This window comes from Sciurus vulgaris, assembly GCF_902686455.1.
Source record: "Sciurus vulgaris genome assembly, chromosome: 7".
NCBI classification, from domain to species: domain Eukaryota; kingdom Metazoa; phylum Chordata; class Mammalia; order Rodentia; family Sciuridae; genus Sciurus; species Sciurus vulgaris.
In genome coordinates, this window is record NC_136467.1 from 27,768,962 (window position 1) to 27,782,738 (window position 13,777).

At 40.3% G+C, this 13,777-nt stretch overlaps 1 long non-coding RNA gene across 3 annotated transcripts in view; it reads left to right on the forward strand.

Annotated features, from left to right (window-relative positions):
- LOC306665305 overlaps positions 1-13,777 on the forward strand; it is a 100,942-nt gene that overhangs the window by 15,979 nt on the left and 71,186 nt on the right. Inside the window, exon 4 of one of the 3 annotated variants that reach the window (XR_013764968.1) lies at positions 1,510-1,577. The exons of the other annotated variants lie outside the window; for them this stretch is intronic. This is a non-coding gene — a long non-coding RNA (uncharacterized lncRNA). Of the gene's footprint in view, positions 1-1,509; positions 1,578-13,777 lie in introns of those variants that run through there. 3 annotated transcript variants of the gene reach the window in all.

Genomic DNA, 13,777 nt, shown 5'->3' on the forward strand with positions numbered 1-13,777 from the left:
AGGAAGGGTGGACAGCATGGTTCAAGCAGAATCCTCAGCCTGCCTGCAGGCCTGGGTATGGGGTGAAGAGTTTCAGGAACCAGAGCAGAGGGGCCTGAGTAGAGGGTCAGGGTCATTTGAGAAACTTGACTTTGATACTGCTGCAGAGAGAGAGCCTCTAAGGAGCTGGAGAGGGTAGATTATCCAATTAGATTTGTGTCTTAGAAAAAATAGGCCGCCATCATACAGGGGTTGAATGGGAAGGGAGGAACTGAAGAGGGATGGCCACCCGGGAGGCGCTTTCGCCTGTGGGACGTAGTCTAACAGGAATGGGATTCCAATCTTAAAATAAAACGGGCTCTGATGTTTTGAGAACAGAAAATCTATAGACCATCACATTTGGATTTTCAAGTTGAGAAGCTTGTTTCCGAATCCTTCCCCAAATTAGAGTCTGCTTTGTGCTTTCTTAGAATGGTGGCATAATTGCAGAATTACGGTCCAGTAACCAAAAGAAGTTTTTGAAAGATTACATTAATACTTAATTTGAGTGTTTTAAAAGTAACTATAAAAGGGACTCAAATATGCTACCGTGGCCACTCTAACAGTTCCCCTTCCTCTGTAACACGTTGCAGTCACTGACTGCCTCTCTCCTTAACATACGAAATCTCTCCACCCCCCTCCCCCGTCCCACCTGATTCTTTCCCAGGCTCTCAACCCACCCCTCCCCCATTCTCCCTGTGTATCTCCATCTACCAGCTTTCCCAGTTAGGAAGACCCTATCCTCTCCAGTTGGAAAATGGCACTAGTAATGAGTGGCTCCTCTTTGGAGGGCCAGAGAAGGGAAGAGGCTGGAATTCTGTATTCCTTCCCCTGGAATTAAGACCTCTAGATTAGCAGAATATAAAGTCTTGAGAACAGAAAGCAAAATTTTGTTAGTGGGTCACTAGGGGTAGTCATGAGGGGTGCTACTCCCATTTCTTCTCCTAGCTTCCTGAAACCATGAACCCTGGCTGTGGGAGAGACAGCCTTGTAGGTTTTTCAGAACATATACACCCTGCTGGAGAACCTTTGAGACATACAGAGCTAAAACTCCATTGATCACCTAACCTCCATCAGACCCTACTTTGGGGAAATAATGATTGTTGGGTCTCCTGGAATTAGGATCAATTTATAGTCCATGTCTAGTAGTCTACAAAAGATCTGATTCTATCCCTTTTCCAATGTATAATTATTACAGTTAAAAAAAAGAAAGAAAGAAAAAGAAAAAAAACCCCTAGATCCTCTGGAGAAGGTGGGAGGAAGTTTAACTGTGTCAGTGTTTGGTAGGTATCGGATCCTTTCTTGAGTGGAGTCAGGCTCCTTTTCATTCATAGAGTTCTGGCTTATAAACTGACTTCAGCTTGGGAATTGACTCAGGGCATATGACTATATTTCTATGATCTGAGTTAGACTTTAATTCACTTGTTTAGAACTTTATTGCTTATATAGATCAAGCAAGAATTTGTTCGGCTATTTTTTTTTCACTTCTAGGAATGCTATGATTAATGCCGCCAGGTCTACAGGAGTTACTCCATTCTGATTGCTGCCTCTACTCTCCTATTTCCTTAGGTAATTCAGGGTTAACCCCCTTAGCAGAAGATAAGAAGGCTGGTGGCAATGTCGGTGGGGAGGCTGTTGCCATTGGTGAGGAACAGGTGTTCACTTCTGTTGAGGATGGGAAAAATCATTGCTGGGGGAGGAGAGACTAGTTCTGGTAAGCATGGGGAGACCTCTTTCACTGGCAAAAAGACTCATAAGAATTTAGGAGCTTGAAGTCTCCAGCTTCATCAGAGTTTTCCCATACACCCCCATATGTTCCCATCCAAACTCACAGTATCCCATTCTTCTTCAATGTTCTAACTTTAAAACAGACACTGTTCCAGCCCTGAGAGGCTAGAAATTCAGCTTACATCATAATTCAAACAACTGCAGGATAAGATTATGCATTTCATTTCCAGTTTCCATCCTCTGTCTACAGGGCATAAGTCTGTCTTTCAGGGTACACCTTGAATTCCCTAGACCATTTATGCAGTGCTTGAGCTAAAACTTCAAATCCATGAGCTCGCCCTTTTCTTTTCCCGCTTTGTCCTGCAACATTAGCACCAACCGACCAAAGTTATCATATCCCTTAGTTTTACCAAAAATGTTCAGAAGTATATACAGAGTCACATCACTCCTTGTTTCATATAAGTAGTTGATCAAGAATATCCATTGTAGATATTGAGAATCTATAAAAAGCAGTTCATGCCAGGCTGGGGATGTAGCTCAGTGGTAGAGGCCCTGGGTTTGATCCTCAGCACCGCAAACAAACAAACAAAAAAATGAGTTCATGCCATGGAATATCAGTGCTCACCTCACTACTGGAAATAGTCATTAGCATCTTCAAATCTAATCAGATTAGAAAACCATTCCAGGAACCCCATAACATTTAAAAAAAAAAAAACAAACTTGCCCTTGGGGGCTGGGGATATGGCTCAGTTGGTAGAGTTCTTGCCTTGCATGCACAAGGCCCTGGGTTCTATCCCCAGCACCGCAAAAAAAAAAAAAAAAAAAAAAAAAAAAATTGCCCTTAAAATTCTGCTCTTCTAGAACTATTTTTTTAGCACAGGCAGATTAACTAGAGATGAGCAGGAATGGGAAATGAGGGAGAGGGGAAAGAGGAGGCATCTAAAGACCCCTGGCTGGTAATTGACTCAAAGGTGCCAATCCTGCTCCAATTCTAGAAAGAGGCCCAACACTCTCTCCTGTAGATTTATGGATACACATCATGTTCTCAGGGCCACTCATGTGCCCACAAGAGGCTCTGAGGTCAGTGGACTGTTATATCACCTTCTGTCTGAGGCACTAGTCCAGAAAAGGCAAAGGGGTCCAAATGAGTGAGCACATGCGCTCAAGTCTTACACAGCACAGACCTTTGACTTTCTCCAAATGGGCAGCAACTACACAAAGTCCAGGACCCAAGGACACATGACCATCTGCCACTCCAGGGTTTTGTTGCCACTACACGCTCCCTCCACATCCTAAGGAAAGCCTAAAGCTTAATCATGTCTGCGTGAATCTGCTTCCTAGCTGGTCTTCCTCTCCAGGGGTCTATCTCACTGACCCTGATCTCTCCAGGGTCTATCTCACTTCCTCTTGTCTTTCCCTCTCCTTGCAATAAAACTGCTCTAATTGCCATCCTTGCCTTGCTGGACTTCTGTTTTTGCCTTGGGGTAATTATCCTAATCTTAGACATCACACCCAAGGATCCCAAAACAAATCACAGTGCTTCACAGTCTATTCTCAACCTCTAACATACTCTTGCTACCAAAATCCATGTTAATCAATGTTCTCTGGAGAAAAAGAATGAATAAGATAGAGATAAATATACATACAGACAGACTTATAGAGAAATATTATGGGAATTGGGTCACAAAATTATGGGGCCAAGAGGTCCTAGAATCTGCTGTCAATAAACTGCAGGAAGGCAGTGGTATAATTCACTCTGAGTCTGAAGGCCCAAGAACCAGGGGACCCAGTAGTGTAAATCCTGGTCCAAAACTGAAGGCTTAAGAATCAGAAGCTCTAATGTCCAAGAACCAGTGAAGATGGATGGCCCAGCTCAAATAGAAAGAACAAATTCTCCCTTCCTTCAGATTTTTGTTCTATCTTACAACCTCAACAGACTAGATGATGTCTGCTCACATTGGTGAAGGTGATCTCTATTTAGCCCATGAATCGAACTGCTAATCTCCCCTGGAAACACCCTCACAGACACACCAAGAAAGAATTTTTAAACAACCATCTAGGCATCCTTTGGCCCAGTCAAATTGGTACACTAAATTTATCACCACATGCTCAATGACTTCATGCACAAAAGTTGAGCATATACTTCCCTCTGGGATATGGCCCCTTGGGTAGAGGTGCAGGAAATATAGTATCTCAATGCTGAGATGTCTCACTAATGGAGATAAACCCTGACATAGGATGGGAAGAGGCCTGGAGCCCTAGGGGGTAAGCCCATCTTGTAAATCACATTTTCTAGAATCCTGGCATTCTCTTTCAAGCACTACTAGGAGGGTTTAAGGCTTTAGACCTGTTATTTTCCTAGAGGAGAATTTGAAGGAGGGAACAGTGGTTCCTGAGGCACCATGGTGGTGGCAGTAAGGAAAACAAGAAAATTCCTAAGATGGAGCAAGTCAGAGCTACAAGGTCAGCCTTCCTTCTGAACATGAGGTTCTTACTCTATTGCTAATATTGGACAATCTGGATGTCTTTCATCATGATTAGGGAAAGGTAGACTTTCTTTCAAAGGGCACAGCATAAATAACCAGAAACTATAAGAGTTTCTATGCAGAAAACAAGACTGGAATATACTGATCTCAGAGCCTTCAATTCCTCTACACACTCTCTCACCCTCTCTGCTCTTTAGAACCTTCTTGTGCTGATATTAAGATCTGTGTTAATACCAGTGAGTTTTTTTCTAATCTTTGCTTTCCTGAGTCACTGGTTCCACGAAACACTGAATTCCTCAGTCAAGTGGCCCCTTGGGTATACATGACTGATCATAAGATTCCCATGAATCAGGCCCATTGCAAATACTCAATAAATGCTGGTAAATTCACAAGTAACATCACACTAAAGGAAGAAGAAATAATAAACATTGAAAGATCAGCTCAGAATGACTTTCCTGAAGTTTTTTAAGTATCTTAAAAACATCAGGAGGGAAAATTTGTTTCCTATCTTCATTGCCAAAGGATTTTCTCTCATAAGCAATTCATTAGCAGTAGCTTGCCCAACTTTCTAAGACCAATAGTAACAAGGATAAATCTAAGAACACACACTAAGGGTAAGAGACAGCTTGAATTAGATATAAGGAGTCTGAGAAAAACACTGAGAGAATCTCCACTTGGGTTACAAGGCATTCCCATTTTCCTTGAAGTGGAGTTTCTCAGACATATTTTCACCCACACAGAGATGATGACTTTTTTTCCCTGACCTTTCTACTTCAGTTATTTCCAAATTAGTCTCCATGTTTCCATTGCTGTGGGACACTGTGCTTATCATTCTGCTCACATCTGTTCTGGCCACCACTTGGCATGGGACATTGGGGAGTTCCATGCCCATTTCCTACAAGTCTCTGATGTGATTCCACATTGGTTTGCCCGGGAACAAAACATCCCATACAGCTTTGACCTTTGATCCTCCACTAATACAGCTTGCCTCCTTCTACCTTCCAAAGTTTCACATGTAAATATTTCTTTGTTCATAGATTTTATGAATACCACAAATAAAAGCCTGTCTCAGAGATTGTACTTCCCAATGAAGTCAGAAATGTGCTGTGTTATAAAATGCCATTGTTGATATACCCACAAAACTCATGAGATCTAGCAGCCCATGGTCATGGAATAAAATTGAAAATCAACTCACAGAGGAGATACTGAAGTAAAAATGAAAATAGGGAGGCACTCTGGCCTGTGAGACAGGTATTCCAACAGGAATGAAATTCAAATTGTTAAAACAGACCAGACTCTGATATTTGGGGATCAGAGAATATAGACTATCCTATTTCTATTTGTAACTATCTGCATTGTGTAATCTTGGAATGGTGTCTCAGTTGTAAAATTATAGTCCAAAGGTAACAGAAATGACTGAAACTTTGCTTAAAACTGAAGATGGAATGGGGAGAGGGAGGACTTGCCTTAAAGATTTTTGATGGAAAGTCTCCAAACAAAAAGAGTGCATTAAAATCTCACCTTTTTTCAAAGGTTAACATAAATTGGCACTTACATATGCTGTCGTATGAAACACAACTACTTTTAGAAATATCATGAAGGGTGTGTGTGTCCAGATGTATGTTGTATTTCCAGCTTTGGATAAAGGCTGAACCTAAAGAGACAAATTCATGTAAATAAATTGGGGTCAGTCAGAGAGGTCTGAAGATACCTATTTTACATAAGGCTAAAGAAATAGATGAGGCAGAGGGAACTGTGATCCCTCCTGTACTTCCTGCTTCCTTCCCTGTCACTTAGGAGAGGTACACTCAGGCTAGAGACTGACAAGTATATTTTGCCTCACAGGGAGGCTTAGTTTCAGGCCTCTTAGGATGGGTCTGTGTTGCCTGGGTTAAGTCTGTCTAGAAGAAGACACAGCACTGATAGAAAATGAACTTGTAGGGGTCAATGCCTATTCCATTCAAACCCCAAAAGGTGGGCATTTTTAAGTGGAGGAAGTAAGCAAAATTAAAGGAAGATTAGAAAGAGTAAAATACCTCTGCTCAGTCCCAAATCTGGAAATGAAGGAAGAATAGTGTTTATGAAGAGCCCAAATCAAAGCCACCAAGGTCAGATTTGTCGCCCCAAATTCCAGGCATGGAGGCTGGGGTTATAGCTCTGTGATAGAGTGCTTGTCTAGTATGTGTGAGGCATCAATTTTGATTCTCACCACCCCATATAAATAAATTAATTAAACAAAGACCCATTGACAACTAAAAATATATTTTAAAAGAATTCCAGGCATGACTAAAGGAAATCTGATTTGGGCCTCTCCATGAAACTTTTCCATCCAAATTCTTTAGAACTGAGCTCTCTAGGATGAGCCAAGTCACCCTTGTGAAGTGAAAGATGGTCATGTTTGGGAATAGGAAGCTAAACCCAAGAGAAACTAAGTGCAAAGGGTTGAAAATATCTTCAGTATTTTCCAATTATTTTAGACTTAGTACTTTTCAACACCTGTCCAGATGGAGGAAAAGATTGAGGTTATGACCCAGATTGCAAAAGCAATAGAGAGACTGGATGTACCAGTGATGGGGGATTTCTACTATGCTGACAGAGCTTGATTCATCCAAGCTAAAAGCAGAAGCCTGATAAATTCTCAACTTACCTGGCTGAACATTGACTTCCCAAAGAGAACAAAAACTCCTGAGGGGAACTTCTACCCTGAATGAATTATGAAAAACAAGGGAAAGCAAAGCTGGTGAATGGAAGAGAAAGACATGAGAGGCAAAGGGGAAAAGGAAAACATTGCGATTCCACTTCTACATTGCTTGCATTGTCTTCATCCATGAGCATAATCTTTAACCCTGAAATGTTAGCTTAAACTTTGGTAAAAGACTCTAAAAATTCAATTTATTGGCTTAAGTAATAAGGTAATAAACTAATTTGGCCTAAACTAATGAACTGCCTGAGAAAATTGACCAGCAAGGCCTCAGGGCAACATTGACCTGTGATACAAAGAATGGCACAGGCTCCAGAAAAGTGGAATTTTGCATTTGATACCTTGATTTTCAAGAGGGGAAGAGGTGAAGTCTACAATCCACAGTCTGGCAAGCCAGGACTGAGGAGGAAGCCACAAAATTTCATTAACCCAAGCTTGAGGGACTCATCTCCTTTACCAGGCAGACAAATGGAAGACTGCAGGCAGACAACACCCACAAACTTTAATATCTCTGGAGGTGACAAGGAAATTTGGGGCTAGATTATAATATATCAGTTAAGTGCACTTGTAACCATAAGAGAGCACATCAAGGAAATGCTGCTCATGAAATAGCATAATCCTGAAGAAAGAGATCTGGATATGAGCCAAGCTGGCCTTTTAAAGTGCTAGGACTAAAACTGGAAACAGATGTGGGGTTCCAAAGGAACCCTATGGATTAGAACAAGGAAATAAGAAAACATGGAACATCCCTAATGTTTCACACTTAGATTAAGAGATTCATAGGTATACAAGTCCAAACAGTGGCACAGGCAGGGTGTAACTTCGTGTTGAAGTTAATCGTGTTGAATCAAAACAAGTCCAGAGTAAGAGGAAGCTGCCCAAACCTTGATCATGACCCTTGGTTGCATCGATGAAATATGTCATCTGGATCATCAGCCTCTCTGCCTGCTCAGGTTAGAGGTGTCTCCTAAAGGGTATTCAGTGCAGGGCACACACTCCAAACAGGTCAGTGACAACTGAGAACATGAGAAATTGGAAATAGTTGCAGGACCTGAAAAGGCTCGGCCTGGAGAAAGACAGGATAAGGAATGGTATTTCTTCTAGACAGTATGAGAAGGCAGGTCAAGGGCAAGGAAGTCGATTTTGAGCTAATCGTCAGGAGGAACATTCTAAGAATTATAGAAGTTCAGCCAAAAAATTAGGTGCCCCACAGAGCTGTGGCTTTGCTCTTACCCCCCAGACACAGGCTGGACAATCACTTGCTGAGGAAGAAGAGATGAGATATCCTTGCCTTTAAATCACATCATTCCTAGTGGCTGGTCATTTTCTTGAATACAGCTTGGGATGGAGAGATTATTACCTAATGATAATTGCCCAAACACTTGAGTAAAAAGTTATTGAACATTACTCTCATTTATTAGCTTGCTGACGATCTAATGTTCTTCAGAGTTTGAAATTGTCTCTTGGATTGCATCTAAGATGAATTGCACATCCCTTTCCCTGCTTTAACAGTCTAATTCCGTCTACCATGATCTTTTCCCCCAAACAGCAATTTTTACTTGAATGGGACCTCCCAGACTTTAGTCTTCCATTCCTTCCAATGTACTCTTCACTCTGGTCACAGTATTCATTCTAAAATACACGTCTTATCAAGTCATTACCATCTTTAAGACCTTTAGTGACTTGGTTTCCTCAATAAATCCATGGTATACTGAGGATGGGAGAAGAGGGAAGGGGAGCAATGGGCTGCTCTGTAATCAGGGAGACTTGAAAACCTTAACCACCAAATTCAATGCTTAGACCTTGATTGGATTCTGATCTATATAAACCAACTCCAAACTTCCTTAACATCCTAATAAAAATCCTTCGATTCATTTCTTAGACTCCTCCCACCCCCATCCCACTTTGCCTTTCCCCACAATCTAAGGCAAATATTCTCTGTATAACCAAAGAAACAGACTAGAAGTCCTAGCTTGACTTGTCAGTCTGACTGATCACGAGAGAGAAGAGTGGAATAATGTGTTACCATCTGAACAGACTGCTCCACAGCACTCTCTCCTTTTATGGAGAAATAGTAAAGTTGATTCTTGATTATCTGCTAATAGATGAAGCAGATACAATGGTCGTCATTCAATGAATACCTTACCTGTAGGTCTCACTGTCACAGAACTTTCTTAAAACCTTTATGAAAAGTCTAAGAGAAAGAGCTAGGAAGTGATCTTTGAGACCGTGAGATTTAATGAACTGAGACCCTCACATTCTCTTTCTTTTGACAACTGTTTCTAAATTACATCTTTCAAATAATTTATCTAGAACTAACAGTTTTACACTCCCTCTCCCACAAATGAATTTTAAATTGGGATCCTCTCTCTGTGGTTGACTGCATTGATGAAATATACATTCTAGAGCTGTAGGATTACCTGCCCTTAGACCAAAGCAGCAGAAGAAAACCTGGGAAGAGGGATAGAGAATCATGCAGATGGCTCAGGCAAAATAGAAGGAGGTGCTGAAAGGGAAGCCTCAGCTTTCTAAGGCTTGTGGTTGCTTTCTGAGGCCTGGCTACCTTTCTCCTCTGGGAGTTCTTCAAACACACTTCTATTTTTGTAATAAATCTTCCGCTTTGAAGATAGAAAGAGAAAAGAAAAGAAAAACCACAATTAGACCTGGTCATTATCTGAACATCCTTTAAGCTCTTACTCCTTTTATGAAAACTTTCCTGCTCGTATCAGCGCAAGTGATGGTATCTTCTCAGTTCCTGTAAGCACTCATGATCTCCGCTCACTCAACTCTCCTTACTGATCACGCTTGCGTTGTGAGTTCTATTCATATGCTCCCTCCAAGCACACTGCACATTATTTGAAACCACGATTTATTTTTTACTCCTTCATTTTTCCCACTGCAGTAGGCAAAGCATAAAGTAAACAGACCCTTAATAGATACTTGTTAATCTGATGAGGTTGATCCCTGCTCAATGGCTCAAGTTCACCAAATAGTTGAGCAACTGAAGTTACCTTGGCTTTGATAAAGTTGAGACTAACCATCCAGAAAATAAAAAGTGAGATACTTAAAATAAAACTGAAAGAGCCAGGAACATGGTATATGCCTATAATCCCAATGACTAAAGGGGCTGAGAAAGGAGGATCCCAAGTTTGAGGCCAGTCTGGACAATTTAGTGAGACTCTGATTCAAAAGAAAATGTTTAAAGGACTGGGAATGTAGCTCAGTGTTGGAGCACTTGCCTAGCATATTTGAGATCCTGGATTAAACCATCTGCACAGCAAATTAATAAATGATAACACTAGGGGGAATTCCAGATTATATACCAATATAGAAACAGTTTTAAAAGACGCGCTACTTCAAGAAGTTAGGATGCCGGACCAGCTTAACAAATGTAGCCAGTTGCTGACTCACTGATGCATGCTATATAATTTGCCTGTTCAGTTGCTGAATTTCATGTGTTAACGATTATCTGTGCTAAGTCTTTCCACATTTACATCACCCCAAAAAATAAAGAACTGATTGTACAAAGCTAGGTTTGGGGAAGTGACCTCGCAGGCATTATTGCGAAAAAGATCTGGGGGCTTAATTGATATCTAGCTTAATCTGAACTAAGGGCTTAATTTCATTTCTTAAACTGGCTAATCTTAGATGAAGTTAAACAAAGAATCACATTAAGTTGTTTTGTTGTTGTTGTTTTTGTATTCTAGAAGACCAGTCTCTTTCATGGTGCTGAACTGTGTCTATCAAGAGTCATCCAGGTGAAATTGGAGAATATCATGCTAAGTGAGATAAGCCAATCTCAAAAAACCCAAAGGACTAATGATCTTGCTGATAAGTGGATGATGACACATAACGGAGGGTGGGAGGGGGGCAAGAATGGAGGAAGGAGGGACTGTATAGAGGGAAAAGAAGGGTGGGAGGGGTGGGGGGAAGGAAAAAATAACAGAATGAATCAAACACTATTACCCTATGTAAATGTATGATTACACAAATGGTATGCTTCTACTTCATGTACAAACAGAGAAACAAGTTGTACCACATTTGTTTACAATAAAAAAATAAATTAATTAAAAAAAAAAAAAAAGAATCATCCAGGGTCTCCTTTGGTCACTAGGGACCCCTGAACAATCTACTCCACGTAGCACAGCACTGTTGTTAGGAAATACCCTCATTTTTTAAAGTTTACTCTTATCTGCTTCCCTGGCACTTTCACCTGCTGGGCTTAATCTGCCTATTGAGCCCCAGAGACCAAGTCTCACTCTCTCCACATCATAGTGGAAAAGCAGCCATGGCGTACCAAGCCGGGTCCCCAGTCTAGACTGCATCTCTCCACTTTTCCCAACCACTCCCTAAGTCAGAGGATTTCTGGATCCTTCACTGTTCTGCTTACCCTTCTTGGGAAGCTCTATTTTATGAAGAAACTGAGGCCTCAAAAGATAACTGGGTCGAAGTCATACAATCAAAAATATCAGAGTGGAAATTTGTATTTGTCGACAATGAATCCACTTGCAACATAGCAACTCCTTTTTAGAGGAAATAGTGTCCTGTAAAACAGCAGAGAGGGCAGGATGCGAAGAACAGGATATCTACAGTGGGTGAGAAATTGGTCCAGACAACTTTTATGCTTTCTCTTTCAAATGAAAGTGGGCCTGCGTTTTCAACCAAAAGGATCAAACAAATTTGAAAGAAATCCTTATTGTTTCTATTTCCTAGTCAATGAAAATTGTAACTTTTGAAAAATATGCTATTTTCCAAAGCTAAGAAGTTCTAACTGAGTGATGAGCATATTAGATTTTTAATTTCTGGCACATTAGATGATGTCATTCACATTGCTGTTAAACTTGGTAAATTGTTTCTCTAGCTGGACTTATCCTTTAAAAGAATATGTAAGAACGATGTCTCATCCTGAGAAGTAACTAGATATTGTGCTGCCTATTTGAGAATAAAACATACATAGTCACCTCAAGTTTGTGTTTATTGTAAATGCTGAGAATTGTGAATTGCCGGGTCAACCTTACCAAGAATCCTGGAAATGCACGATCACGATTTGACTGTGATTTCTCCCTCAGGTCAGCTCTGGGTCACTGTATTCTGAGCCTTCAGGCCACTTAGTTATGATGGGAATTAAAGTTGACCTGGATTTCCCCATTGACATTTCCACTTGATTAGCTCTGAAATACAAAGACTATGAGTTCTGTTTCATTCTCTAGACTTAAGTAGCATGAAACTTCTGCTTTTCTTCCCAACATACTCCCTCAAATTGATAGAAGTTAGAAATCCCAGTAGATTCACACAGCAGATGTTTCTGGCATGTGATTTACACAAAGGGACCATGTGGGTATCATTACAAGAGTTTTCACAGCCCCTCAGGTACTTCTCAACAAATTACCACCTTTCTTCCTAATTCAAAGTAATTGGATGAAGAACAGTCTGAATTAATAAAATCTTTTAATCATAAGCATAAAAAAGTTTTTCTTATAATAATTTCAAAATTACAGGAAAGGTACAAGAATGATATGTAACATCCCCATATATCATTTACCCAGATTTCCAGATTTTTACACTCTTAAATCAATTCTATCTTTCTGTTTGCACATGTCTGTGTTCTTTTTCTGAACCACTTGAGGGGGTTCTCCCTTTATACTTTCTTGTGCCTCTTGATACTTGCTAAGTATTTCCTAAGACTAAGGACATTCTCTTAAATAACCACAGGAAAGTTATCAAGTTTGGGATATTTAACATTGATGCAATAGTTTATTCTACTGTTCTTATTTTCCCGATTATAATGTCCTTTATAACTTGCTTCTCCCTCCAGTTGGGACACAGTACAGGGCCAAGCATTTCACTTAGTAGTTGTGTCCCTTTAGTGTCTCTTAATCTGGGTCAGTTTCTTGGTCTTTTCTTTGCCTCGTATGACAAAAGCCAATGATTTAGTGGAATATTTTTGCTTTAGGTTTTGCTGGTATTTCCTCATGCATCCCTGGCTAAAAACTACATAATGATGATATGTGTCCTTGGCCATCTGCCACTCTTTTGTGGTATTAATTTTTATCTCCTGATGAAATTTGTCCATTTTCTCCACCATAGGTTTCTGTTTCCTCCCTCACAAGTAGTAAGCAATCCGTGTGGAGATGCTTTTGAGCATAGAAATATTTTGCTCCTCGTGACTCTTTTCTTCCTAAACTGGATTCTTACCCAAATCAATCTTTGCCATGATGGTTGTAAATGTTATTTTTTCCATCTCTACCCACTCTCTTCATATTCATCAATAGGTGTTCTTTTCTTCTGTAAGCAATGATTCTCTCTCTTCCTCTTCTTTCACTTCTTTTTCTCTTATTTATCAATTTTTAGTGTAGAGTCTAATTTTATTCCATGGATTATAATCCATTCCTGTCATTATTATTTTTAATGCTTAAATTGTTCCAGATTTGGCAAGTTGGAGACCCTCTGAGCTGGCTCCTTGTGATTTTGATGTGGTCACATAATTTAAAACAAAAACAAAAACAAAAACAAAAAAAAACAACAAAACTTGTTTTCCAGTTCAGCAAGCAGTTCTAGACTCATCAGGCACCTTACCTACTCCTGCCCTTTCTACAAAGACCTCTGTTTCCTTCTCCTGGGGAATGGTGCCTATAAACCAAGATGTGAGATGTAGGTATATTCATTGCTACTGAGGCATCTTTGCCTCTAGGCCTCTCCAGAGAACAGATCTAGGAAAAATATACATAGACACACATGGATGCTCACAAACATATACACACAAGGGTGGTCCCTACCTATAACAGAAATTCTGAAGTTTTATCTTTGATATCAAACCTACTCTACAAGCTTCTGCACTGCCTTC